Raw genomic sequence first — 5,764 nt, forward strand, 5'->3', positions numbered from 1 at the left:
CTTAAGCCCCAACTCGATGCACACACAAGGAATGTACCTCGTAGCACACAAGGAATGTCACAGAATTGTTAAGGAGAATTTGATCTTTTAATTTTTTACAGCTATGTATACGACACAGTCGTCTGCAAAAAGGCGAAGCTGGATCGATGAACTAACACAGGACTTAATATCATTTATGTAAATGAGAATCAAAAGAGGCGCAAGAACTGATCCCTGGGGTACACCCGAATACACATCCATGTTCTGCGAGACGTATTCACCTATTTTAACACATTGGTTTCTGTTCTGTAAATAGCAAGAAATCCATGACACGATGTTACAATCAATTCCAAAAGATAGTAACTTTGTTATAAGGTCATCGTGAGGAACAACATCAAACGCTTTAGAGAAATCTAAGAATATTGCATCTATCTGTTTGCCTTCATTAATTGTGTTAGCGATGTCATGAGTAATTTCAGCAAGCTGCGTTACTGTTGAAAGCCGTGTTCTGAAACCATGTTGTTTTTCGTAAATTAGATTAATATTTTCTAGATATGAAACTATAGCTTTAAAAATAACGTGTTCCATCATTTTGCAGCTTGTACTTGTTAGTGATATTGGACGATAGTTATTAAGTTCAGTTTTAGAACCCGATTTGTGTATAGGAATTATTTTGGCACAGCGCCATTCATCTGGGATTACGAGTGTTTGTAAGGATCTTGTATAAATTATATGCAGGTATTTGGACACCCATTCAGCGTATCGGGCTAAAAATGTGTTTGAGATGGAATCAGGACCCGAAGATTTTTTTTGGGTCAAGTTTTTAAAAGAGAGAGGATTCAAACTTCACTAATGGCTAGTTCTGTCATTGGTTGCTTGATTGTGTAAGCGGGTAGCGAAGCGTGGGAGGCTGTTCGGGTGAAAACGGACTGGAAAAACTTATTGAATTCATTTTCAATAGCATCAGGTTTACTTGTGGTGTCACTGAAATCTGTAATGATGGAACCAGTTGACTGGTCTTCAGATAAGTACCGCCAAAACATATGAGGGTTGTGGGCCATGAAAGGCAGCGTCAAATCAAAGAAACGAGATTTTGCATCTCGGACTTTGCTCTGTAAACAGTTAACAAGGCTTGCAATTTCGTTCTTGTTTCCCTTTTTTTCGCCGTCGTTTTATTTTTCTTTTAATTTGAATTATCTCGCGCGTTATCCACGGGTACTCCCTGTTTATACGTTTTTTTCGGAGCGGAACGTATCTCTTTTCGCAAGTATGTACAATGTCCTTGAAACAAGAACACAGTTCACGCACATCCGTCAATGCGCTGAATTCGGCAAAGCTGCACTCAAGTGCATTTAAAATTGCAGGATCATCTGCAGGCTCATAGTCCTTGACAAAGGTAGGCGGTGTTTTCTTTTTTTTTTGCAGGTGACTGATATGGGACATGATAGTACCAGCAATTTGTGGTCAGATATGCCATCTTCGATACGCACTGAACACCCTGGAAGTGTACTGCTAACGAACATTAAATCAAGAAGTGAAGTGGAGGACGATAGAACTCGGGTGTTATCGGCAACCAGCTGATCTAAGGAAAAACCAAATGCAGTAAATAAAAGTGTTTCCGCGCTTTGGGCATTTTTTCCGTCATGTGAAAAGTCCGCCCAATTTATCTCTGGCAGATTAAAGTCACCCGATAAAATCAACTTAGATCTTGAATTAGTGTTCTGGGACAGGTAATCGTACATTTTTTTCAAGATAATCTGGAGGGGCATTTGGCGGTCGATACACGCCTCCCAGTAATATACTCTTGCCGGAATATGTTATTTTGCACCACACACTTTCGTGGTCATCGATACCCTTCAGGACTGAATATTTTATGTTGCTTTTAATTGCTATAGCTACTCCTCCCCCTCGTGATCCTCTATCTTACGTAGCAATTTATACGTTGATGGGACAATTTCGCAATCACGTACCCCTGCTTGTAACCATGTTTCCGTTATAATTATAATGTGAGGATGGTGCCCCAGAATTAGCTGCTCAAAGTGACCTAATTTATTTACTATACTTCTAGCATTAAATGAAAGGAATCTTAGTGTTTTGGTTTTGGTTGGTACGATATGATTGCTGCTCGAGTTTGCTGTTCCTGGAGAGGAAATTGGTTGGGTTTGCCTTGCATCATCGGTCCTTCTGGTTATGTCGACCCTGGTTTGTTGTGTTTCGTCCCAAATGAAAACCTTGCCATTGACCTTTAGCTTGTCAAAGGAAAGCGACACCTTCGCCCCAGCCACCCTCTCGCGTTCCGATGAGCGCCATAGCTTAGCGCGTAAGTCTCCTACCTTTTTTGAAAAATCTTCAGATATGGAAATGTTAGAACCTTTTAGTTTGAAACAGCTTGACATAATATCCGTTTTCTCTGCAAAATTGAAGAGCCCAACTATGACTGGATGTGGTTTTTTGCTCTTACGATTACCTATCCTGTGAATTCTTTTGACAGATTCTACTGCCATGCCCAGCTTGTCTTTGAAGATTTCTTGCTTAACGTGTTCCTAAAGTGATTTAGCATCCTCCTCCGGTTTCTCGATCACACCGTAAATCACTAAGTTGCTGCGCCTACTACGGTTTTCTAAATCATCTATTTTTGCCGTTATACCTTGAATGTGTTTGTTCGTACTCCTGAATAGTCTTTCACTTTCATCAATTCTTTCTTCCCATTTCTTCAGCCTACCCAAATCGTTTTCAATGGTTTCAATTCTCAACCTCATACTATCGACCGTTTTCTCGTTTTCTCGACGTGTTTTAGGTTTGTAACTAGTTCCCTCAAAGTTTTGTTGGTTGTTGCTTGTTCTTTCAGAATCTTTTTCAGTAGTTCATTGCTAGGTTGACCGTCAGAATCAGAGTCAGAGTTTGGGCCTGGGTTGAGTTCAATGTCACCCGATGTCAGCAGTAAAAGCCTAATGACACTATAACAATCACAAAGCATACTAAGGAGAAATTGTGGACCTGGTAGCACCATCAGGGTTATATCATTGTCTCTAACTGAGGAAACAGAGTATTTTCCACCAACCTGTACAACAAAGACGAAGAATTTGAGCATTGGTCTCTGGTCGGTGCCACCAAGTCCACTGAAGTATCCAGCTGGCGGGATCCTGGTTATATTCCCGGGTAGGCGTGGTTCCGTTGAAGTCCCAGCAACAGCACGGTGATAGTGGCACTCCGGGCTTGCTTCGATGTAGCGCAGATTACACGCATCTTCTTGGAAAAGCCGCTGCTTTGCCGCATCCGCCGATAAACTGCCTTCCAGCAGGTCATGTGCCTCCGTGCTGGTGATCAGGCTGGACGGCCACAGAACAACCTGTACAACAAAGACGAAGAATTTGAGCATTGGTCTCTGGTCGGTGCCACCAAGTCCACTGCAACAGCAGCATTAAGCTTTTTCGCGCACCGGAACCAAATTACAAGCATTAGCGTGCGACATCAGCCGTGCTGCATACGCTGTGAGTGTTCTCTGAATTTTAAAAGAGCGAAACAATGGCCTTTACACCTTGTGTGTTATACTGGATTTCCTCTGGAAGGTGCAAGGAACCCTTGCGCGGTGCTCAAGGGCACCATCTCTGGTGAAAAGTTTCTCGCTGCTCTGCTGCTGCTTTGATATTTGAGGGGCCGTCACGCCACGGTAACTAAGCATTTGTGACGCAGAGTTCCTGTTGCTAAGCCAATGCGGTATTCTGACTTTTTTCCTTGTTCTTTTTGCCTGTTTCCTAAACTTTGGACGAACATGCCTGACGCCTTCAACCAACATAAGCGTAAATAGGGCAGAGTATGAGTTTGACTCTTAATATCGATTATAATGCGAGGGTTGACTTGGTACTTTAATTTTCGGTAAAAAACTTTCGTTACATTTCACTAAATACAGTAAAGGACCAATGGCCAAGACTGAGTTGGCACTTTCAATTTTCAGGATTTTCGAATTCAGGGTGGTCGAATCAATGAGCTTTTATTGTATTATGTAGGGAGGCATGCATATTTTTGCATTAAATAAACTGGCATTTGTGTAATCTGGAATTAAACATATGTATTCCTCATGATTTCATTCACAAATTTTGGTAAAAAATTCTCTTCCTCGTAATGTGCAAGATGTCCACTTACCCCCCTTTGCCTTCTTTAGGGGATGAATCGGCGGCCCCTCTGGAGCCTGTAGTGCAACTACCATCTCCCCGTAAGCCATCAACAATTTTTGTGTGATATTGCGCAGTTGAATTCTTTCGGCATAGCTTTTTGGTGCGCTCTTGTAGGAAGTGGCTCATACGTCACACGGTGAGAGCTGGCAAATCATCTGTTAGCACTGAAATACTACGTGCTCAAGTTTTATACTGGCAGATCACCACTGGCAGTCTTGATCTGCCACACCTCTCCATGTTTTGCAAAGTTTGAATAAATCGATAGTAAACTCTCAGTGTGCAGGCACCTTGCAGTTTCACATAGTTTTATGTGCAATTAATGGAGAAAAGCGCGTTGTATTCATTGTACTGAGCAGTCTATTTATTGTTGCTATCTGAGCGACAGTATTTTACCCAAATTCAATACCCCTTTCAAGCGTGCAAAGTAATGTGCTCTTGAGCACAGCTAAACAGCGTAACATACGGTGCACTCACCGAAGTGCACACTCAGGTCGGAGTGCATTCACAGAACTCGCTTTGAGGACAGAGTACACAGCCTTGATGGCACTGCTTTTCTGGGCATAAAATGTATGACAAAATGTGCATACAAGTTGATTTTACCTGTTAGACACATTTTTTTATTAGTGCAGTGGTTTTACTATAGTGACCAGCTAAACTCACCAATGAAATGGGCTGTATTCCACCATTTTTTTTTTGTCCGGATTCGGCTTGCGCTAGGAACTTATTTCGACTTGCTCCGTAATTACCATAATACAAATATATTGTAGTCGTTGCCAGAAATAAAGTTAAGTTCATATTTATGGGCCCTACTACTTTTAATGAGCATAATTCGAAAGGTTACACTTACGGATCGCCATTTGTCAAAAGCATTTTTTAGCCAGTAACCTTTTGTGTATCTATGAGCGCACTCTGCTTTCGCGTTCAGCACCATGTAGTGTAAAGTGCATTCGAGGAGCTGCAGCGCACTCCCCATAAGTACATCTTGTTTGCACGCTTGACAGGCGTATAATACAATGACACTGCATGCAATGGTAAGCTTTTGAGGGCACAAAACGGGCGAGAAACAGTACATGAATATAACTCAAGTAATGAGGCTTCTCTATATGCAGTTGACCGAAAATTTGGACATCTGATTTTTCTGACTTTTTTGCGGCATCATGACAGCCCATAGAGCCATTGTATAAGAACGCCTGAAATTTCGGATGCATCGCAGCTCACTGCTTGATCTTTCGGACGTCTTTTGCACTCGCCACCGATAAACAAGCCACCATTTAATGTGTACAATGGAACCTTGAATATGCAGACTGCGAGGAAGATCGAAAACGTAATCAAACAGAACGAAAGTCAAGCTAAAAGGGAGCCTCTTAAATGGCCGGGCGGATAGTTTCCGCGAGTTGGCACATTGCACCTACGTGGCTTCGAATTCATACTGCTTTTTGGATGTCGTCCACCACAGAAACAGTAGTCGAAGTTCATGGAACTCCTCTATGCCGAGTCTTTCATTCTGAATACAGGGAGAGGTAGCAGCGACGCGTGTGGGAGGCGTACAGCTTCACTTAGACTTCAAGCGCAGAAGAAGATGGTGGATTTAAAAACAAGGTGCGCGCACC

Source organism: Amblyomma americanum, chromosome 3, assembly GCF_052857255.1.
Source record: "Amblyomma americanum isolate KBUSLIRL-KWMA chromosome 3, ASM5285725v1, whole genome shotgun sequence".
Lineage (NCBI taxonomy): Eukaryota > Metazoa > Arthropoda > Arachnida > Ixodida > Ixodidae > Amblyomma > Amblyomma americanum.